The following is a 24,894-nucleotide window of genomic DNA, read 5'->3' as shown; positions in this document are numbered from 1 at the left end:
AAAGTGATATTGTGCCAGTGTGTGCTTTTTTCTGGGGATGAGTACCACCCCCTTCTCGAGTGTGAAAAAATATAGGTAAAAATATGTCCGTAAGTGGATAAACTAATTAAATTCCTTGTATTTTTTGTTTTTAGATGGTTTTTCGTAAATAAATCAAAAAGTAAGTATTTGATCGAAAAAACTATTCTTAGCAAATATAAAGCTTATAAAACAGTAAAAAAAATTATGTATGTATGAAGTCTGGACACACAATAAAAACAGAGTTGGAGCTGAACAACAGTTGGTTCTTATTCGTCGAATTCCAAATCGACTAGTTCAACGTAAAATATCCAAAAAATAACGCACTTTTCGGGGAAAACTCGCCACAAATTTTTTAAAGTGTTTAAAAAAGTTTTATTTTTGTTATTTAAAAAGTATCTATTCTATCACCATCAGCATCAAAAGTAAGTTACGCTTTAAATAAAATATGTCCCTTTTTTTGCTAAAAGAAATCGTGAAAATCACCACCTAATTAGCATTCCATATGAAATTAATAGTTACCGCCCTAGTTAATTTACTTATATTATACTGTTTATATGATCTATAAGATTTATTGGCAAGAAATGCTTATTAAAAAAAATTGGTTTTAAAATAAAAAAATTTTAATTTTGAAAAAAAATGCCTTGGTTTAAAATAACTTAAACATTAGTGATACTAAATATCTCAAAGAGTAAAAAATGTACATATCACATAAACAATACATAAGTAAATTAGGCGGTGATTTTTACATTTTTTTAACAAAAAAGAGACTTCATTTTGATGCTAACTAACTTTTGATGCTAGAAACGTTTATAAAAATACAAATAAAACTTTTTAGACATTTTATAACAGTTGTAAGTCATGAGTTTTTCCCGAAAAGTGCTTCGTTTTATGGTTATTTCATGTTAAAATATTCGATTTGTATTTTGACGAAGTAGAACCTGCTTTTCATTAATGTGATACAGTAGCGATCAACAGGTAGCCAAAACGCGTTCCAAGATTGCGGCTGTAATTTTGAATATTTTTTCGAGATATTTGGCACACGTATTCGTAATATAATAAAGAATGGCGGTACAGAGCCGAATTTGAAAAATATATTAATATGTGGAAATTACTCTGTAATTAAATATAATATTAAAAAAACGAGCCTGTACCGCCATTAAGAAGAACAAAAAAATACACTTTCTTCAAATAAACTTTTTATCCGATGCCTAGATTTTGTGTCATTTTGGAACTACTAATGAAATACAAAATTTTAGTAGTTCCAAAATGACACAAAATCTAGGCATCGGATAAAAAAGTTCATTTGAAGAAAGTGTATTTTTTTGTTCTTCTTAATGGCGGTACAGGCTCGTTTTTTAAATATTGTATTTAATTACAGAGTAATTTCCACATATTCATATATTTTTCAAATTGGGCTCTGTACCGCCATTCTTTATTATATTACGAATACGTGTGCCAAATATCTCGAAAAAATATTCAAAATTACAGCCGCAATCTTGGAACGCGTTTTCGCTACCTGTTGATCGCTACTGTTTCCTCTTAACTACAACTCTACTTTTACAGGGTCTACAGACTTCATACATACACCATTGTTTTCACTTTTTTATACGCTATATTTTTGCTAAGAATATTTTTCGTTAAAATACTTTTTGAGTTTTTTTCTAAAACCGTCTAAAAACGTGACTTTTTTGTTGAAAAACGAACATAATATATTCACTTGCAAATAACTCAAACAGTATGTTAAGAAAAAATCTATAGAACAAAAACTAGCTTAGAATTACTCAGTTTATCCACTTTAGGACTTATTTTGAATGTATGTCTTTTCACATTATAAAAGTGGTTGTACTAACTCCCAAGGCAAAAGCACACGTCGGCACAATATCACTTTTTCTTTGACCTGTCAGCTATGTGCATACCCAATTTCATGTCAATCCAAGCGGTTGTTTAAAATTCGGAGGTTTTGCAATATTTACCGTGAGTGGATGGACTACAGATATATGTATATTAGATAAAAATTATAGTCTCAGCGAATCTTTGAAATATCTCCATTCCTTTGAAATGTTACATTTTTTAAGCCTTGAGGGAGTAGGCGCAAAATTATGACCAATGCTATTTAAATGCATTCAGTTTATTCGAATCCTGAGAAAACTAATAAGAATTTTGGAAAAATTTAAACGCAGAATGAAAGATTACATTATAACCGAGGGCGAAACTCTCTAAAAACTTTTATGTTTATATTGATAAGTGAAAGGGTGAAAAAAAAAGAAAATTTAGTGTGATTTTTTATTTCAAATATTTAATTCAAAAGAAATTTTTGTTTATTCTATTCTTTTTGACATGAGGCTGTATTTGATTTCTCTATGTCATTGTATGCTATTGGTTAGTTCCTATCATTTCAGCCGACGTACGTCACGATTGGATCAATAGGGCCGAACATACATAACTAAGGCCCTTTTGGCATGATGCTGTATTATTTTGAAGTCGATACAGCCTGAATATTTTTTTTTATTTTTTTACGTTCTATGTGATTAAAAAAATTAAGAATCACCGCAATTTTAGCCCACCACCCCCTTCCCCTTTCCCCACATCAAAAAATGTCAATTTTTCGATTTTATTTTTTTTTTAAGTTGGTTTGCAAATAAATTATAAATTACAAAAAATTCACACGCACAGCTGAGGCTTTTACAAAACATATATTTTTATGGACCCGAAGGTCGAGTGTACATAACCTCAATGTTTTTTGTTTTTTTAATAGGTACGTATAACTTTTTTTGGCGATGGCTGCATGTCTAATTTTTTTGCGTTTTGTGAATTTTATCAAAATCTGTATTTCTGACTTTTTTCAGATTTATTCGTAAGGTGCGCCATCTTCAAAAATCCGGAAAACTGGTTTTTTCGGTAGTTTTTTGGGATTTTCTCCATTTTATATACTTCAAAATAGACTAACTCAAGGTTTTTTATAGGTTACGTATATATAATTTGAAATAACTGAGTTTTTAGGGATATTCAAAAATTGTGTAAAACACCTAAACCCCCCAAAAACTATGTTTTTTCAAATTCTTAAAAGTTTCTTAATTCTTTCGTACCCCATGAAGTTAAATTACAAAGCCATTAAAATATAACTAGAGGTGATTCATACCTACTTACCATCTCAATTGAATGCAATCATCGGCAAAGCCATCTTTTAGTGTCATTGTGTCATCCCCAAAAATCTACCTGGGTCTTAAAATGCAGGTATGCATACTTGTTCCGTTATAACTCTTATCTTTTAAAATTTTATAGTAAAAGCATTTCTATAGCTATAGTGAGTTTATTGCCCTACCTCTTTATGTGGCTTAATGATTTGGATTGTAAACACAGATAAGAAAGGGTGTGATAGACCAGAGAAATTAGCAAATAAATGGCCTCTTTCGTGACATCCGTTGATACAGGTATCTAAGAACTGCTTATGGCATTAGGGTAAATTTAGTTACAACAGTATCCAATATAAAAATTATGCAAAAAATCAAACGTACTTTTTAACTTATAAACAATATATAAACAATTAAAGATCGCTATTTGATTGTAAATATTAAAGGTGGAGACCGGTATGCTGTATGGAAAGGTGATACAATTTTACTGAAGAGCATAGAAAATTCTTTAAAATGAGTGTTTGGAAAGTTCTTTTTGTTAATTTGTTGCTTAGTTATTGGGAAAATAGCTTCAAAAGTCGATTTTTTGAAAATAATTAATAACTTTTCTAAAAATACACTAAAAGCTTTATTTTCACGTAAGTAAAGGAACAATATTAGAAGTATTCAGCCGTTAAAATTTCAAGAAGTTTTACCTAATAGTTATTGCAAAATTGAAATTGTTTATCCCAAAAAGCTTCTATCTACAGCGTTATTATGCATAAACTATTAGGTCAACATAAATTCTAAAGACATCAAACCAAAGAGAAAGGTTCAATTTATCAAATTAGATCAAGTCTTGAATAAAAAGTTTATAATAAATATTATAAATAATTATAAAATAATTTTGAAAAAGTAGTGTTATTTTAAGCTTATTCGCGAACTCAAGCGAGGGTGCTGCCGCTTATTTTGAACTAGAGGAATTGGGATGAAGATTTAAACAAAACATCCGTTAACCTATATATCAATGTCGATTGAATGCTTGTCTGGTGTGTTCATTTAATGAATGATTTATTTATATTAATTAATTACATCAATAAAAATATTAATTATATCAAAATGCATTATCCCAATTACATCGGCCATTTTCATGCAACTGCACTGCCACCTATAGTCGATTGAGTTCGCGAATAAACAATTAAAATAACAACCGCATTAACATGTGGGAATTAACTAATTTTGATGGGAAATAAGCCACAATTTTACTAAAAAAAATGGTTTTATTTTGACAACGACACCCGATTTGAGCGTCGAAACGTTAATAAAATCAGTTTTTTTAGTAAAATTGTGGCTTATTTCCCATCAAAACTAGTTAATTCCAAAAATGCCACAAGAAAATAGCTTCAGAACAACAACACGTAGGAAGTTAATTTTTTTTATTCGACATGTTGGTATTCTTATAGAAACTGAAACAAAAATTTAATGCCCTACAACCCTTAAAACCCGAGTTAGCCACTTTTTTCAAAAATTCACCGGGGCTTTGTTTATAAATATTAGAAAATTTGAAAAGCAACATTTAAACGAATGAAAGAGCATGTTTATACAAAAAAAAATTAAAACGATTCTTTTAAAAACGAGCCGTCCATGATGCGCCAAAAGTGAAGAGTTTAAAAGTAAAGCGATTCTTACCCTCTTGATTTTATTATCAAAAACTTAATTCACAACTACACATTTATAAAAGGCGCAATACCTCCGGTAAGATTTAGGTACAAAATTAACAAAACCCAAAAAAAATATATAATACAATATTCCAGTTACCCGTCGTTTGTCACCATTAATCCCTTTATCCTAAAGATAAATAACAGTTTGTCGACGAAAATTCCATTCGATCAAATGTTCGTCGATGAATTGTCCATTCGATGAATTGTGCATTCGACCAACTGTTTGTCGACCAACTGTTGTCGACCAATTTTCCGTCGACGAAGTGTTCTCGACCAGCTTTCCGACACCGGATTTGGGTGTCATTGTATTCTGTTGGTTAATTCCTACCATTTTAGCCACCGTACGTCATGATTGGAAAAATAGCAGCGAATATACGTAACTAAGGCCCTTTCAATATTTTACTGTAATTGATTTTTCTGTGTCATTGTATTCTGTTGACTGATTCCTATCATTTGAGCCGCCGTACGACACGTTTGGACCAATGGGAGTGAAGATACGTAACTAATACCTAACAAGAGGTTTACTCAAACTTCTTTTTTGTACTTATACCACTCGGTAAAAGTACAAAAAAAAGTTTGGGTAAACTTTTGCACAACTGTGTAAATACTAACGAAAAATCTAAAATATTAAAAAAAATTAGTGGAATCCGTTAATCTGTTCTCGAAAAAATTAGCTATGAAAATGAGCATAATTTTCTATATCCCTAACTTTTGACGAGCAGTTTAGCTTAAATGGGGAAAAGCGGTAAGCTTAGACCAAACACCAGTAGGAGGCATTCAATTAATTGAGGAAAAAAATTAAATGGATAACAATATTTATTTCAGTTACACAAAAGGCATTGTCCCGCTAGAATGTTTGAAATCACAATTAATAGTCCTACAAAAAAGACAGGCGTTTAAAAGTGATAAGACCATTGAACAATAAGCCTGTGAGCTACCTTTTAAACACATTCTTAAAAATAATCCATAACACAATTAAAAAAAGGTTTGTTAAGAAATTCTTTTATAGACTTCAGAAATTCAACAACTTCTCCTGATTATGTTTAAAAAACGTACGGAATGCACTAAATGAAAAAAAAATAAAAGAAAAAGATTTATCATACCGTTATACTATAATATATCCTTACGTTGAATATTTGATGCTTCTCTGTGGAGTATAAAACGGACAGTTGTGTTTTTCCCGTGATCTGCCTTGTTTAGTCTTCTTTGTCGTTTTATTCGTTAAATCCTATCCTCTTAAGTCACAGCGTCAGAAAGCAGTGGGTATATGCAGTGAACGGGAGGCCTATGTCGAACAGTGAACGTTGGGGCCCTTTCGCGTTTATCATATGTAGAGAAGTCGCTTGTCAAAAACTGGACGTATGTAATCGTATTCTATTTGTTAAATACTCTCACATAATATGTCATACCATGTGCGTTAATCCATTTTATTTCTACAATTTTAAAGTGTTATTACATGCCGTCATTTTCATTTGTCTACACCATCGTATTCTGCCAGTTAAATCCCATCGTTTCAGGCGCTGTACGTCACGATTGAACCAATAGGACCGAAGATACATAACTAAGGCCCTTTTGACCTGCTGCTTGTTTGATTTTTCTGTGTCATTGTCTTCTATGATGCCTAAGGCATATTTATGACATGTCTTATTTTTAAAGAAAACAAGTAATTGGACTTCGTAAGTCCTAGGTTTTCACCCAAAGTAATCGAAAGTAGAATTGGAAGTCGATATTTGAATTCTTCGTGTAACTTTGCGTGGATTGATATACAAATTTACTAATTTTGAGTCATTTTTACTAAACTGTTTACACAGAAATAACTCTAAAGATTCAAACCTTTCAATACGCTTCGATTTATGTGTTCGTATACTATTTCTGAGTCTATTGGGACCGTGCAAGTTCGGCAAAACGACACCTGGTTTCTACGCTCTGCAACTTTATTCGCACTTTTAATTATATTGGCCAATTATATTAGTCCTGGTTACTGGATAATTGTCAAGGCCATAATCCAAAAAAAATAATAAGAAGAAAAAATAAGATTCAGGTTATGTTATTAAAACGTAAACAATTGTATGTAGTAAATAAAATTAGTTATTAAAATGCAGTACTGCAAGCAAAATACAATTAATTTAATTTGCCTTCATATAATAATTGCATATAATATCAATATTGCAGAGCAACATATAATTTTTCTTCTTCAATGACAGTAGGTATGTACGTCAATTTGACAATTTCAATGGACAATATGAATTATTTAAGAAAGTTGCAATATTTCTCCGCTATTCGCGCACGATCGTTTCTCGTATCCGTTCCAAGTACTTGCACACCGCGAATAATGGCATTTCCGGTTATAACTTTTTAAGCGGAAATTACGTAAAAACCAAAATTTTACATTTGTTCTCATCTTGCTAAGCCACGTTGAATAATATATCACTTATTCTCTTTCGGCAACTTTAAAATAGTAAATACTTACGGTTGCAACTCTAAAACCGGAACTCCGACGTCAAATTTCTCATCTTTAATAATACCATCCTTAAGTTAAAAGCTTTCATTCGACACCCGATTTGTCATTCTATCTGTATTAATAACGGAGGAGTTGTATTCGCGGATGGACAGACATACGGACAGACAGCCTAGGTAAAATTTTTCATCTTTAATACCATGCTTGAACTATAAGCTATCATTTGGCACCTCATTTGCCATTATACCTGGTATAATGACGGAGGATTTATACTCGCGGTCGGAGGGATCGACGGACAGACAGCCTAGGTCAAATTTTTCACCTTTAGTATCATCCTTGGATTATAAGCTTTCATTTGACACCTCATTTGTCATTCTACCTGGTATATTGACGGAGGAGCTATATTCGCGGTCGGACGGACCGACGGTCAGACAGCGTAAGTCAAATTTCTCACCTTTAGTACCATCCTTGGATTATAAGCTTTCATTTGACACCTCTTTTGTCATTCTACCTGGTATAGTAGAGGAGTTATATTCGCGGTCGGACGGACCGACGGACAGACAGCCCAAGTCAAATTTCTCACCTTTAATACCATCCTTGGATTATAAGCTTTCATTTGACATCTCATTTGTCATTCTACCTGGTATAATGACGGAGGAGCTATATTCGCGGTCGGACGGACAAACGGACAGACAGCCTAAGTCAAATTTCTCACTTTTAGTACCATCCTTGGATTATAAGCTTTCTTTTGACACCTCATTTTTCATTCTACCTGGTATAATGACGGAGGAGTTATATTCGCGGTCGGACGGACCGACGTCTCACCTTTAGTACCATACTTCGATTATAAGCTTTCATTTGACATCTCATTTGTCATTCTACCTGGTATAATGACGGAGGAGCTATATTCGGGGTCGGACTGACCGACGCGACGGACAGACAGCCTAAGTCAAATTTCTCACCTTTAGTACCATCTTTGGATTATAAGCTTTCATTTGACACCTCATTTGTCATTCTACCTGGTATATTGACGGAGGAGCTATATTCGCGGTCGGACGGACCGACGGTCAGACAGCGTAAGTCAAATTTCTCACCTTTAGTACCATCCTTGGATTATAAGCTTTCATTTGACACCTCTTTTGTCATTCTACCTGGTATAGTAGAGGAGTTATATTCGCGGTCGGACGGACCGACGGACAGACAGCCCAAGTTAAATTTCTCACCTTTAATACCATCCTTGGATTATAAGCTTTCATTTGACATCTCATTTGTCATTCTACCTGGTATAATGACGGAGGAGCTATATTCGCGGTCGGACGGACAGACGGACAGACAGCCTAAGTCAAATTTCTCACTTTTAGTACCATCCTTGGATTATAAGCTTTCTTTTGACACCTCATTTTTCATTCTACCTGGTATAATGACGGAGGAGTTATATTCGCGGTCGGACGGACCGACGTCTCACCTTTAGTACCATACTTCGATTATAAGCTTTCATTTGACATCTCATTTGTCATTCTACCTGGTATAATGACGGAGGAGCTATATTCGGGGTCGGACTGACCGACGCGACGGACAGACAGCCTAAGTCAAATTTCTCACCTTTAGTACCATCTTTGGTTATAAGCTTTCATTTGACACCTCATTTGTCATTCTACCTGGTATAATGACGGAGGAGTTATATTCGCGGTCGGACGGACCGACAGCCTAAGTCAAATGTCTCACCTTTAGTACCATCCTTGGATTATAAGCTTCTATTTGACACCTCATTTGTCATTCTACCTGGTATAATGACGGAGGAGCTATATTCGCGGTCGGTCGGACCGACGGACAGACAGCCTAAGTCAAATTTCTCACCTTTAGTACCATCCTTGGATTATAAGCTTTCATTTGACACCTCATTTGTCATTCTACCTGGTATAATGACGGAGGAGTTATATTTGCGGTCGGACAGACCGAAGGACAGAAAGTTTAAGTCAAATATCTCACCTTTAGTACCATCCTTGGATTATACGCTTTCATTTGACACCTCATTTGTCATTCTACCTGGTATAATGACGTAAGAGTTATATTCGCGGTCGGACAGACCGACGGACAGATAGTTTAGGTCAAATTTCTCACCTTTAGTACCATCCTTGGATTATAAGCTTTCACATTTTTTCAAAATTGGGTGAAAACAACTTGATGCCAGAATGATTTGTTGATGAAAATAATATATACATTCTCAAATTGCCTATTTTTCGTTGTGGATAATATTGTATTCAACAGTGATGCCAAATTTCTGATGCCAAAATGATTGATAATGAAAGTGGGATATACGTTTTCATGTATATAGCGGCAGCGACAAAACGGTAAAACACTGAACTAAATGTATATAATATTTTCACTGTGCCATCATTTTGAACTCAAACATTTTATGGAATAAACTTATATAAGTCAGTAAGGAATAAACAAAGAAAGCTGATATATTAAAGTAACATCAAGGAATCAAATCTCTAACTACAGAGTTGATTAGACTTCTGCTAACAAGTACAGGAAAAAAGTTATTAAGGTAGTGTAAAGTGGCATCGATATACAGATGCCACTTTGCAAGACGATGCCAAATTGATGGTAAATGCATAATGTATAGATGCCAAATTGATAGTAGGATTTATATATATATATATATATATATATATATATATATATGGATAGCGCTTATCTAAAAGGTACCAAGCGCCAAATTGCCATTTCTGACTTAATTACATTAACTGGCCGATAATATTAAACTTTGTTTATCTAAAAAGTCCCAAGCACCAACTAAACGTCAGAGACCTCTTTTGGCAAAGGTTACCAAGTTGCGTGTTATGAATTATAGGACTCTGTTGATCTCTAAACGGATCCAAGCGACGAAAGTTTTATCATGTCGCATGTCGCTTGGATTCCTTTTGACATTCTTCATTTCAATCATTTGGTTTTCTTTTGATTAACGTGTTTTCGTAAAGTCCTTCTGATAATCATCATCTTTAAGAAGTGCTGAAATATATAAAATGATGAAAGAAGCTGATGAGTCTGATTTGACTCTACAGACCAAGAACAAGATGATGAACAAGAAGACGAACCACAACACCACACTCGTCTAACAGGTCGACTAAAGAAAGGGGGATTTGCAAAATATCCCGGACAGTCTTTTAAATCCAGAAAAAAAATTAAAAGACGGTAACAAAAAACACTACACACTGAAAGGAATATTGAAGGAACAAAAACATATATCGACTTTCAGTGTAAATGTACATTAAAATGTAATGAAGCTTAATTAATGTTGACAGGTTATTAAAAAAAGGTTATAATTGAATGGTACTAACAACTTATTAATGTTCTGTTATTTAATAAAAGGATCCAAGTAAACAGTAGTTTTATATAAAAAGATCCAAATCCTAAAATTAGTATTTAAACAGATTCATATACATTATTTAGATTTTATCAAAAAAGAACCAAGCGCCATTTCATACTACAAAAAAGAGAAAAACTATTTTATTATATTTTGTTATAGAAGACAAATATCTAAACTCAATCTTTCCCCTAAAAAAATTGAGAAACCTAAAAAATGATAAAATGCCGATTTTTAAAACTGATAAATCTTTAATCTTAATTTACTCAAAACTGCAAAATGGCTGTTGGTACCTTTTTGATAAGCGCTATCCAATATATATATATATATATATATATATATATATATATATATATATATATATATATATATATATAGATATATAAGTACCAATTAGTGAAATTAAACACACAGTTGTTATAAATATTTATTTGACGGTTGAAAGTCATCATTTTTATAATTTTTAAAACATTTGTCATTAATGTCACTGAATGTATTTTTTCGTAGCAACGAAGGGCATCTGACGTAATATGCTTAACGACGGGAGATTATCAAAAATTATCACCTTAATTTGCATATGTGTAGCTTTCTATTGGTCAGAATCTCCTATGAATGAAATAATCGCGCTAATTTCATTAAAACATGAAGACAATAAGATAAATTTGAAATAAATTAGTAAATAATATCAAAATATTAGTTTATTGTATGTATGTATGTATAATATATTATAATGCCATATTACAAGGTATTTTACTTTCAAGCACGCCATGCGGAAGAGTGCAACTTTCGGAAACGAAATGCGTGCGTGAAAGGGGCTCTTTTAGCATGGCCGTAGAAAAATAATTTTTGATAATATCCCGTCATCAAGCATTACGTCAGATGCCTTTCGTTACTACGCAAAAATAAACATCCAGTGACATTAATGACAATTATGTTTTACAACTGGTCACTGTCACAGAGAACACCAAGAAACAGGTTTAGCAAATATTTTGGTGAAGATATCAATAAAATATTAGTTAAAATGATTTAATACCTACACCCAAAATGGTAGATAGTCTGAAGATTCTACATAAAATGATTTAAAAAGAGAGTTTAATTCAAGAAATAAAAATCTCAGCGAATTACACTCGACCTCTAAACTTATTATCGAGTTGTTGCCCTCGTGATACTTTGACATAATTTCACTCCCCTTCCGGTAGTGAAATTAAAACTGTCAAAATGTCACTCGGGAAATAAATCGATAATTTTAGAGTTCTCTTTCAATTACTACTGGAAATTTTTTAAAACTTTGTGTAAACCTTTTTTATTGATATTTTTCGGTTTTCACATTGCATTTTTTATTGTTCTTAGTTTTCTCAAAAATAAGTTGTTTATTTCATTTTCAGAGTAAAATAATTCAGTACATTCTAATAGTAAGGTATCCGAATATAGGTCGACCTGTACCCACCTGCTTGCCCGATGAAACATTTTTTTAATTAAATTTCATACATAGACAAATATTTCTAGCATGAGATGCCTATCAAAATCGTGTCGTAACTATCCTTAATGGGTGGCAGAAGGGGTTGAAATCAATACTCCAAACACATTTTTTCTAAAGTATGGTAGAATTACTTTACTTTTAAATTAAATAGGCATATTGAGTACAGTTCATAGATTACTCAAGCAAACATTTAAAGAAAAATACTGAAAAACACGCCAACGGTGGTAAATTTTTGAAAGACACCTCACAATATAATCAATTTTGCGTTGGACATCAGAACTCATCGTTGGATCATGGTAAACAAAAAATTCAAATATATTTTATTAGCTTATGAGTTTCTCAACCTAACGCTGTTTTCTAAACGACGTAACGAGTTTTTTTAATTCTATCTCATTGTTACTTTTGTTATCACTCAGAAGTCTAAACAAAGATTTTTTTGCAAAAAAGTGAAAATCAACATATTTATTATTGTTAATAAAAAATAAATATAAAACAAAAAATATCTCGACAGCATTACTTCAAGAAATGCCTAAAAAATATATATATACAAAATTCTAGGTGAGCTAGACAAGTAGTTTTCGAGTTACAATGTCTACAGCCTGAAAAAAAAACAGTTTTGAGAAAAACGCGTTTAAAGTATTGTCAAATTGTATTTTCAATTTCTTTTTTTGTCTGTCAAATGGTAAAGTGAGGCACACTGGAATATGTTCTTAAATCGCGGAGTAACTTACAAAAGAAAACAAGAACAGCTGTTGATCGTTTCAAACTACGCTGAAGCGCGCTGGCACGAACTTGCTGCAAAGTGAGTCGAAGGTAGGGAGGTAGGGAGATAGTATTGAATAGCTCTATCACAGTATATAGAGGTTACACAGTAAAATCACTCTTCTGTCGGCGCTTTGATCTCAGGAAGTAATACCGGCAGTACGCAATTGGTAATTCACCAGAGGTGGATGCGGGTTTTCCCTGTTAAAAGCCGTACGTTTAGCGACCGTATGCGAGAGTGGGGCAAAAGCGACTGCCAACATTGCGCGGTCGCCATGCGCGACTACAGATTTTACTTCCAATTTTTCGGAGAGTGGTTCTACTGTCCCTCTTTATACTGCTATGTTCGACTTGATTTGCAGCAGGTTTGCGCCAGCACTCCTGAACGTAGTGAACAACGGTCAACAGCTGTTCTCATTTTCTTTTGTAAATTACTCTGCGATTTAAAAAGATATTCTGATGCGCCTCATTTTACGATTTAAAAGACAAAAAAGAAACTAAAAATTAAAGTTAACAATACTTTAAAGGAGTTTTCCTCAAAACTGCTTTTTTCAAAGCCTTTAGGCATTGTAACCCAAAACTACTTGACCGACCCACCTGGACTTTTGTATATATATTTTCTTTAGCCATTTCTTGAGGTAACGCTATTGAGGTATTTTTCGTTGAATTCTTATTTTCTGTTTAGCAATAATAAATATAATAATTTTCACCCTTCTTGGCAAAAAAATCGTTGTTTCGAATTCTGAGCGATATCAAAAAGTCAAAATAACATAAAACTAAAAAAACTCGACAGCGTTACCTCGTGAAACTCATACGCTAATAAAATCTTTTTGAATTGTTTGTTTACCATGAACCATTGATGAGTTCATTCTGATGTCCATCAGAAAATTCATTATATTTTGAGGTGTCTTAAACATTTGCCACCGTTGGCTTATTTTTCAGTATTTTTTCTTGAATTTTTTCCTGAGTAATCTATGAATTGTACTGAATATGCCTATTTAATTTAAAAATAAAATAATTCTACCATACTTTAAAAAAAATGTGTTTGGAATATTGATTTCAAGCCCTTCGGACCCCCTTTAGGATAGAGGTAACCCATGTCATAAATAATGGTCTATATGAGGGTTGTCAAATCAAAGTCGGCAATCTCCCATTTCCATAATTTTTGGAAACCGCGAAAAACTGTAGAAACTAGCAAAATTAATGTAACGCAATAAAACTGATAAGAATAATATAAAATTTGGTTTGTGATCGGATGTCCAGAAGGAGGAGCTTAAAAAATTATTTATTTTCCTTTTTTTAAATATTTTTGTTTGGAGATTGCCGCTTTTGTTTGCAACGCTAGTAGATTGACTCATATGAAAATGATCTATAAGGATTTACCAGTTTTCAAACTGATTAAACATCATTGTGCCGGTTACTTAGTGAAGAAAAATATATTTTGATATTCAACAATAATGTAAAAGCAATTTAAATGCATATCAGGTAAACCAAAATATCCGGAAGATCGGGTATATATTCACAGGTTTCGACAGAGTTCACGACATTCACAGTTGATCACGTCCGAGCGCAACGTGGTTCTTAGTGGCTTGCAGCTGAGATTGCCGTGTTTGGTACGCACTCAGCTATGGATATTGCCGCTTTTGATCCTAACATGAATTTTTCACTACGATTTGTATACAGTTAGCACCGCTTTTGGTTTTTACAAATAGTTTTTCTAACATATAATTAAAAAACGCAACAAATGGCTTCCCTTTGATTTTACACCCCTCATATCTGAAATTTAATAAAAAAAAAATTTTCATCCGGTAAGCAGATGGGTACAAGTCCACCTGACGAGTAGAGGGGTAAAACAAGGAATGTCATATTTTATACATAATGAGATAAACATCACTAAAGGGTTAATTCTTATGATATCGAAAAGCTACTTAGGAGATTCTTAGCAGAATTCTGGCAATTTTTATTTTATAATCTTAATATAATATTAAACTATATTAACTTATTAATTAATAATGCACCAAAAAACTGCTAATATTCCTTATTTTTGTTCAGTGGGGTGCGGACAATCCGGGTTCTCCGCCTGAATACAAATTTTTAGAAAATTTATAGAGATTAATCTTTCTGATTATTGTTTTGAATCGAGAAGCTAGTCGATGGTACTCAGTTTTTGATACGACATGGCGAGAAAATCCAAAATTCATAAAAAAGCCATTCCTTGTTTTTCCCCTGTACTCTCCCTATATTCGGATCTTAGACTGTAAAATTCATATTATCTTAAGCTTTAAAAAATTACTTATAAAATTGTGATATATCTCTCTAAACTTGAGTAATATTCTCTTAAAAGTGGAACTACAATTCTGTAAAACTACAAAGTTTTCAAAAAATACATTTTTTTAGACGTCGTATCATCTGAAAAGTTTTTAGATTTTTTCGAACGAAACGTCGTTTAGTAAGATGTTTGAAAAGTAGTTTGTGCAAGGTTGAAGATTTTATAGGTATAATTGTATTAATAAATAAATACAATTTTTTTAATATTATTCAAATATTTTTAAATAATTTCTAAACGAATTTAATTAAAAATTTTTTCTTTACAATATAACCTTAAATAGTTAATGTTCTTCTTTTATTTCCACTTAGTAAAATTTTATTTGATCAACTCGTTAAAAAATTATATTAAAGTTAGTCAAGCGCGCGCTCAGCTGAACACTGCCAGACAGTGCCCCAATGCTTGTGAGTGGGGTGACTTGCGCGATATAAATAAAGAATTAAAGAGTTTTTCAATGCTCAGGAGAGTTTTTTCTAAAATCTATATTTTCGTAGATATTTGAAAAACAACTACTTTTGCAGTTAATATGTTTAAAAAAAATTAAGCGCCCACTTTTGTAGTAGAACGTTTTGATAATAATAAATATGTTGTTTTTTGTACATTTCTTAGTGAAATTTGAAAAAGTTCTATTAGTTGAGTCACTGAAGGTTTTCACCTCCGATTTCGTTGAACCTCCATCGATGTTCATGAAAATTGGTGAGTAATTAGAGGATACCTCAAGGAACAAAGGTGACATGATGCCAACTTGCTCTTTTACCCTAGGGGTGGATGCCACCCCTTCCCGAGGGTGAAAATTATTTTATTAAAAATAATACCATAAATCGATAGAGGGACAAATTATAAGCAAAATTTGTTATATAAAGTTATTAATATAAATCAATACTTTTTGAGTTATTAAAGACCAAAAATGTTATTTTTTCGTAAAAAAATGCATGTTTTAAATCGGTTTTTCACATATAACTCAAAAACTATAAGCTTTTACAAAATAGTTATTATTCCTGAAATTGGTGATAATAAAAAACTAAGTGCATTACTCACTTAAAGCACTAAACTAATGTTAGTTTAAAGTGAGTTATTGGCAATTGAATGTGTATTTTTTTCGACGAGTACTCAAATCTAAATATTCAAGCTTAAATAACGGGAAAACTATGCAATTTATTAAATATACCTGCTAATTATTTGTCAACGTATTTCGGAATACTTATTAAATGAGCATCAGAACAAGCTAATAGCGTCAAAATTAAGCAAGTTATGATGAAAATAAAAGAACCCTTTCGAATTTTTTAGGAAAAAGTGAAAAATAAAACATACGCCATTACCACAAAAATCAAAATTTATAGTAATCCTTACAAGAACTTCTTTATATTAGCATAAGTAATGATTTCAATAATTTTGACCGATTTAGAATGCCTATTTTTGAAAAAAAGGTATAATTAAAAAAAATCATAATTTGTAAAATTATTGTAATTTTCATATTCTTTTGATAATAACTCCAAAAATACTCAATATACGTAAAAAATGAAATATACCCAAATTTTAGTTTTTTCTGTGACAAATATTTTACTTGGTTTACTATTTCCATGTGATAAAAAATAACCGAGATAGAAACGTTTAAATCTTAAATTTTGCTGTGAAAACCAAGCAACCGGGGCCATTTAACCTTTTATTTTTAAAAAAGTAAGTTGTCTAAAAGATTAAATTCAACGTGGTTAAATATCCCTTGGAATTATCTTTCAAACTGTTTTTAGATAAACCTGATATCGTAAAAATAAATGTAGTTTATAAAAAAAACAATAACATTTTTTGGGAAAAATTTTAAAAGATAAATTTTGAAAAAATTTTGATGCATAAATTTTAATGCTATCAACATGTTCGGGGGCTCATTTGATAGATATTTTTAAGTACTTTGACAAATGTTTAATAAGTTTATGTTATAAAATGCATAATTTTCCGTTATTTCAGCTTGAATACTTAGATTTTTTTATAAAAAAATATATATTCAATTACCTATAACTCACTTTTAGTTAACTTTAAAAGGTTTTTCTAGAAAAAGTTTATTTCACTTTTTATTAGCTTCAATTTTGGTGATAATAACTTTTTGGTAACAACTTATAATTTTTGAGTTATTGATGGAAAATCGGTTAAAAACCTGCATTTTTCTGAAGGAAAATTAAAATCTTTGATCTTCAATAACTCAAAAAGATTTAATTTATTTTAATAACTTTATATAATAAATTTTGCTTAGAATTTGTCCCTCTATCGAATTGTGGGGTTATTTTCAATAAAATAATTTTCACACCTGAGAAGGGGTAGCATCCACCCCCAGGGTAAAAGCGCAAGTTGTCACCATGTCACCTTTGTTCCTTGAGACATCTTCTAACCACTCACCAATTTTCATGCAAATCGATGGAGGTTCAACGAAATCGGAGGTAATAGCTCATATCCACCTTCAGTGACTGCACTATATCTTGTTAGATTTTTCCGTGAGAAAAAACTATATTGACTCCACTACATTTTGTTTAGGTTATTATTAAGTACGCAGATATTTTTTATTAAGGCAGATACATGATTGCTATGTTAGTTCCTCACACAAAATATATGTAATAATCGGCTGCTTGAATGTTTCGCTCTTCGTGGTTTTCCTTCCTATTAACGAGCGATAATTAATTGATTAACCAAAATTAATCATGCAAATTATTTGTTACCTAAAACAATGTGTGTTATTGGAATTGTGAAATGCAACAAACAACAAATTTCACGGGATATAGAATGTTTCAAACCGTGACTAATTTCGAGAAAATAACTTCAAAATTAGTAACTGGTAAATGCATTCCCAAGTATTGACGTCTCTTAATTTATTTATTAGTTGTTAATTTTATGCTGATGCCATCTCGTGTTAGTGATTTTCTCGGCCATAATAATATTATAGTACTTATATTATACAGTATGGTGCAAGCGAAATGCTTAAATTCGTTATTTCGTAAGTCGGCTACTTTAACCTTCGGATCAGCAAGCGGGGGAAATTGTGACACTAGCGTATGTTTTTCTTTAATAAATTCAAAAGTATTTTTAATTTTTAACTCATTATTTTTGTGTTTGACTTTTTTATAACATTTTCTACCATAATATCAATAAATATATTTTTTCATAAATATACCTGCAGATGACAATGGAATGAAACTAAATAAACGTAAAAATATGTTTTTATTAATTTTTTTTTTTATAAACATAAGAAAAAAACGCTGTGACCATATGGTCACACAGGGAGATTACCTATATATACATTATGTATTTACTACTGTGTATGAAAAAGGTCAAAACGTTCAATGCAAAGTCCTAAATTACATTTTTTACACTGTGTACGTATCACAGAAGAACATCCTTCTCCAGCACCAGCACACCTACGTCTTTAGCCGTTAGAAATTTTAACAACAAGATGGTCAATTTTGTTATATCGTAGATTGTTGGACACTCTATTCATGGACAGACTATTACTGCTGTAAGCCAAGTAAAAAGAGGACAATACCACTTTTTACTTCTGATGCCAATTCTGTATAGTGCCACGTCTTCATCCATTCTATCCGTGCCGCCCATGAATGTATTATATTTTGCAATAATCAAAGGCCTTTGTACTTAAATAATTTTCTTCTGTTGTTTAGAGTATCTCTTAACGTAACTTTGAGGATTGATGCCGTAGCAAGTTGATGCAGCTGTAACTACAGCATTATTCAATTATTTCCAAGATATAGACCAAGATAATTCCGTCATTTTTAGATATAACATAATCAACAGAACCTCTAGTTTTAGTAGCCATTACTTTGTTGTCCGGCAAAGGGCAATACTTAGGCAAAGGACAATACGTTGTCCAAAAATATGTTCTGCCCGGTAAGGGATGGTAGCCGGATAAAATTAAAATTCCGAAAAAACATTTTAACTCGTCAATGGAGAGATTTGGACCTGGAAAATTCTTGAACGCAGCATATTTTTTTTATTTCGTGTAAAATATGTTAAAACATATCGTTGTCAAAAATAGTTCGAATAGTTGTAATGAACTCATGTCATAAAATTCATAACTTTCAGATCTATTCTCGTTTTTAAATTTTTATTGTGTATCAAATCTCCCTCCATATATTGCTTGATCTCAGTTTTTTATAGAAATTCTACGTTTTTTATTTTTCCCTTATTTATTTGACTCACTTGTTCAACAGGTTCTGTTGTCTTTATTTCATCCACAGAGTCAGCCTCTCCTTGTTCCATATTTTCATTACGATTTGTTCGAACTTCAACTGACGTTAATAACTGTAGTAGACAAATTGTCAACTAAACCACCACCGTCTTCGTCGCCGGAATCTTCATCCGTATCCTCATGAACATCTGGAGGACAAATAAACACCGATGTTTCATCATTTTCTATATTTTCCAAGTCTATAAAACCACGTCTAAAAAGAAAAACGCAAAACCTATCAAGTATCACATATTATCCCTGTGTGACGTTATGGTCACAAACAAATACTAGAAGCTCTACCGCATTTCATACAATACTTTTGTGATAAATTATATAAATATATCTTAAACATATGTCTCTAGATCCGATTTGTTTAAAAATATTTTTGGCTTGTTTAAAAATAAGATTAAAAAATATTACTTACTCAAAGCGAACGTCCATTTTGATGCTTTCTAGTTGTAACACCATCAAATAATAACTATAACATGGCTTTGCCAGCGAATAGTTCAGGTACCGGTTATGTCATTCGTTAAATAGATATCACTAGTCAGCGTGGTCGTATAGCTAGTTGCATATATCGCTGTATGTGTTAAATATTGTATATTTAAAAGGGGTCATTTAGTGTGACCATACGGTTACGCTAGCAGAAAACGGGTTTATCATTCTAGATATCCTCATATTTTGAAATAAAAAAAATTCCCTATATTTTACGAATAAAAAATATTTTCTGAAGTTGGTGTTTAGTAAAATACCGTCTATTATGTGTAATTCCAAGTAGTTTTACGCTAATGACGTCGACTTTGCAAAGTAACAAGACACTTACTCAACATACACACTACACATGACACTAATATTCGTGTTGTGAGTGGCTGAATGACATAAAGTCCATGCAAAAAAAAAATTAAAAAAAAACTTCATTTTTTGTTAATTATTCCCCCCCCCCCTGGTCATCCGTGTAACAAAAAAAGGTTGGTCATCGGAAGGTTAAGGAAAAATCCTGAAAAATGTCGATTTTTATTAGGTCTTTGATTTTTAGTGCTTTAGTGACTTTTGTTTTGTTTAAATTCATTTTCAGTCCTATTTTAGAAGATTCTGGTAGAAGAAGGTAGCCATTGATGTTTATTCCCTTATATTTCCAATTTAGATTTTTAAAAACGTCCTCCAAGACTAAGGTGAATAGTTTGGGTGATAGAGTGTCTCCCTGTTTAACTCCCCTGTTTAATGGTACAGGGTTTGTGTATTCATTTTCATTTGGGTAGTACGTAGTTGTAGATTGGTTCATAGGTTCTTTTATAAAGTTAATATATCTGTTGTCTATTCTACAATTTTTCATTGCGTTTATTATGGCCGTGTGTTCTATAGTGTCGAAAGCTTTTTCGTAGTCTACAAATGCTATAAAAACGGGATACTTTTATTCGTTACATTTTTCTATTAATATTTTGTGGTTAACAGGTGATCGGAAGTTGAATAGCCTTTTCTAAAACCTGCCTGTTCATATGGTTGGTATTCATCTGGTAGATTGATACCTTTATTAAAGGTTGTGTATCCATCTTTTGCGCGGTCGGCAGATACTTCTTCTACAGATTGGTGATTTTTCCCTTATCGTTATTTTGTCCACACGTATCTCCCTTAGGGATGGGCTCTAGCCGAGCTGAGCCGAGCCGAGCTTTTGATAAGCATGAGCTGGGCTGGAAATTTCGAGCCGAGCTCGAGATATAAGCTCGGCTTAAACTTCGAGCTGCAGGTTGAGCTAGTGGCTCGTGTGGGCTCGGCTCAAAATACTCGAGACGAGCTGAGTGGGGCTCGGCTGGAATGCATTCCATATTTTGCGGACACACAATGCGATTTAATTATTCTCCAACAAAAGTATCAGTCGTAGCAGAAATAAATGAATTGGAAAAAGTATAAAGTATTATTTCAGATATTGACAAGCTCGTTAAGGAAAGCTCGGCTCGTTTCAATTTCAGCTCGGCTCGACATGAAAAAAAATTGAATCGGCTTGAAGCTCAGCTTGCAATAAACAAACCGGCTTAAGCTCGAAGCTTGGCTCCTCAAATGCGCCGAGCCGAGCTAAGCTCGAGCATGCGACCATCCCTAATCTCCCTCATTCTGCTTATATGTTCATTCCTTTCTTTTTTCTATTTAGTGTCCATTCGTTCATACACTGTACGTTACATTTTCTTCTAATGTCTTGTCCCCACTTACTATTTCTCATCAATTTCCATGTAATTCTTCTAAGTACTCTCATCATATTAGCCGTTTCCAGTAGTCCTTGTGTTGTGGCTGTATTTTGTCTTGTATTTAATGCATAATATCTTTGATTAAGTGTTAACATAATGGCGGGTTTAGATATCCGGGCCGTGAACTTCTCGCCGTGTGAGGGCCGCGCGTTCGTGGCGCGGTTAATGTTCGTTAAAATTTTTCATTTTGACGAACCTTCCACAATGCAGAGGAAACTTACGAACCTTTAGTAATTGTAGATAATTAGTATTAAATGTGGGTGCCTACATTGGATCCGTTTTTCTCCGATCAGATCAGATCCGATATCAGCCGACATCGGGAGTAACTTCTCCTATTCTCATCAAGAAGTGTTTGGTTTCATTCCGATTGGTTGCAAGTTGAGTTGCAAGTTGGTTGCAAGTTGGTTGCAAGTTGCAAGTTGGTTGCAAGTTGCAAGTTGGTTGCAAGTTGCAAGTTGGTGGCAAGTTGGTTGTAAGTTGGTTGCAAGCTGGTTGCAAGTTGGAGGTTGCAAGCTAACATGTTTAAATGTATTCAATGTCATCATCTCCTTAACACATCTTCATCGGAACTCACTGTCGGTGGTCGGTGGTCGGAAGTTAACGGAACCAATGTAGACACCCTCGCCGAAAAATCGATCTATATCGGATCTGATCTGATCGGAGAAATACGGATCCTTTTCATCGATTGTCATTTGTTTCGAGCTTATGTCATATGTTGTATAATTTGTGTATAATATTAATATACACGGGTTATGCGACATATTATGACAGAAGCTCGAAAAAAATGACTGTGAATGAAAAGCGCTATGTAGGTGCCGCCTATCGGATCGGATATTATCTGATCTGATCTGATCGGATCGGAGAATAACGGATCCAATGTAGGTGCGGCCTAAGACCAAATGTTTACCTTGTCAAAATCGCAAAAATTCTCGAATTTTAAGGGATTCAGTCCTGAAAATTTTAGGGACTACCTTTTTCGCTTTCCGGTGACACAATTATAATATATCTGCTTGTTCCAACTGCGTTGCTTCACCAGAAACAAAATTAACTTTTCAATTTATGAATGTTTTTCTTATATTGATAACGATTTCCAAAGTGAAAGTCGAAACCTCAAGTAAGCTTAATTTTAAACTCGAATTGTGGCTTATGCCCAAATAAAATAGTAAATCTAATTTTGTATTTCTCACGCCGATAAGAAGACAACAATGAAATGACCTTTTTTTACATTGCTCCGCATGTATATTTTCTATTTTAGCTTCTGTTTCCATTCAGATATCGGCTTTAAGTTGTTTTTTAAATGGTCCTTTGTTGAGGCTCCCACAATAATGATTTTCCACGGTAAACATCAATAAGTTTGATATTTCCTTCCGACCACTCCATTACTAACCAATAATCAACTCAGGCGCCCCAAGACCAACAAACCACTCGCAAACGCGTCCAAATACGTATTTCGAACCATCAAAGCATTTGTTGAAAAGCCGACAGAAGTTAGATTGTGGTGCGCCGTGTGCGAGCCGTTTGTGTGCCACTTGAAAACACGTACTAATCTAACAAACATGCTGCGCGCGAGCGGATCTCACACCGAGCGGAGCGCATATGTATACCCGCCATTATATATCAGAGATTTAGACATCGGTGTGATCTTATCAAAAGTATCTTTACAAATTAAGTTATGCAGTTTCTTCAGGCGACGGCTCAGTTGTTGGTTACAGTATCTCAAGAAGTTAATATATCTAATGTCTATACACGAAAATTAATCGCCAAAAAAGATTCACACACAGCAGCCAGCTTATATTAATCAATGTCCACATATAAGGCGTGTAGAAGCCAAGGGATAAAAGCGCACTTTTAATAGTTTTGAGAAAATCGAGTTTAAACACCTTTCCTAAATTCTACCGCTTGTTTTTCAAAATAGTTTGTCATTGGCTGGTCTTGTTAACTTCATAAACTTTTATATAATAGTACAATTATATCATATTTAAAAAACTTAGCATTTTATAACATAGTATAGAATAAAAAACAGCACTTATACCCACTGTTTTCCAACTAAATACTTGTACTGTACTCTCTACTTGTATCCTTATTCCCCTAAATACAATTTGATCAATAAAACAAATAATTTTTATAAATAAACAAATAAATTAAAAATTTACATAAAAATGCAGAAAGCAGGAAACAACACTAGAAGTAAACTTTATCATATACTATGTATGAAAACTGCAGAAAAATATGAAAACTAAGTTGACAAAAAATTGATTTTAAAATAAAACGGTTCCACAAGTTTGTCACAAATCGCTTACCTCAAAATTTGTGTTCTTTAGGATTTGGTTATGCTTGCAGCCGCAAGGGTGACGATTAATGGACTCCTTCCATGGAACTCCCGATGCACGTGCGACGCCGACGGTATCGTCAAAGATTACAAAAAGTTCGGAATTCGGGAGTACTTCCACCGTTGAAGGTTTTAAGCGAAGTCGTACCTTACGTACTAAAGGTACTTAACGGAGCATGTCATTTTTGATACATGCGTACCTAAAGCGATTTGCGCTTGTGGATGCGTAGAAATTGAAATTGAGCATTTATTTAAATTTGAAGACACGTAAGGTTATTCTGCATCATTTTTACAGGGGACAGACAAAAGTAACTAAATATAATTATTAAATTATCTTAAACTTATTCTATCCGAAATAAATAAATATTAAAATTATAGGCAATATAAAATAAAGAAATAAGGATTCCCGAACAGACTATTTATATTAATAGTCATCTTTGCTATCGAAACAGTTGTCTGGTTCGTCGGGATCTTCCTAAATATTATCCAGAGTGCCTTGATATGTGATTTGTTGTCCTTCCCGTTGTTAGTTAGACAAATTTCTATAGAAGTTAAGCTACTGCATGATTCATATTCCCGGTACAGTACCCTTACGTCGAATCTGCCGATTTGTATATAGATTAACAAAATCCTAGTCTTTCATCCTAACAACCATACATTTTTAACTGGTCTTCATCTCTACCCAGTGTTCTGGTACAAAAATTTCTCTTTCAGTTTTTCTTTCTCTTTTAAGTACACTTGGATCGTGTCAACTCACATTAATTAAAATATGATGCAATGATTCGCGACATTCTTCAAGTCCTATATGACGTCAAAATTAATGACGCACTGCAAATAGGGTTTGGTATAAAC

General features: G+C 32.9%; 1 protein-coding gene across 2 annotated transcripts in view; it reads right to left on the bottom strand.

Annotated features, from left to right (window-relative positions):
- LOC126889429 (uncharacterized) overlaps positions 1 to 24,293 on the bottom strand; it is an 88,803-nt gene extending 64,510 nt beyond the window's left edge. Inside the window, exon 1 of one of the 2 annotated variants that reach the window (XM_050657735.1) lies at positions 24,014 to 24,293. The gene's annotated coding sequence lies outside the window, so the exon portion shown is untranslated. The remainder of the gene's footprint in view (positions 1 to 24,013) is intronic. The other variant, XM_050657734.1, reaches the window with a different exon arrangement.
- Positions 24,294 to 24,894: the final 601 nt, after the last annotated feature.

This window comes from Diabrotica virgifera, chromosome 8 (genome assembly GCF_917563875.1).
Source record: "Diabrotica virgifera virgifera chromosome 8, PGI_DIABVI_V3a".
Lineage (NCBI taxonomy): Eukaryota > Metazoa > Arthropoda > Insecta > Coleoptera > Chrysomelidae > Diabrotica > Diabrotica virgifera.
This window is presented reverse-complemented; position numbering and strand designations above follow the sequence as displayed.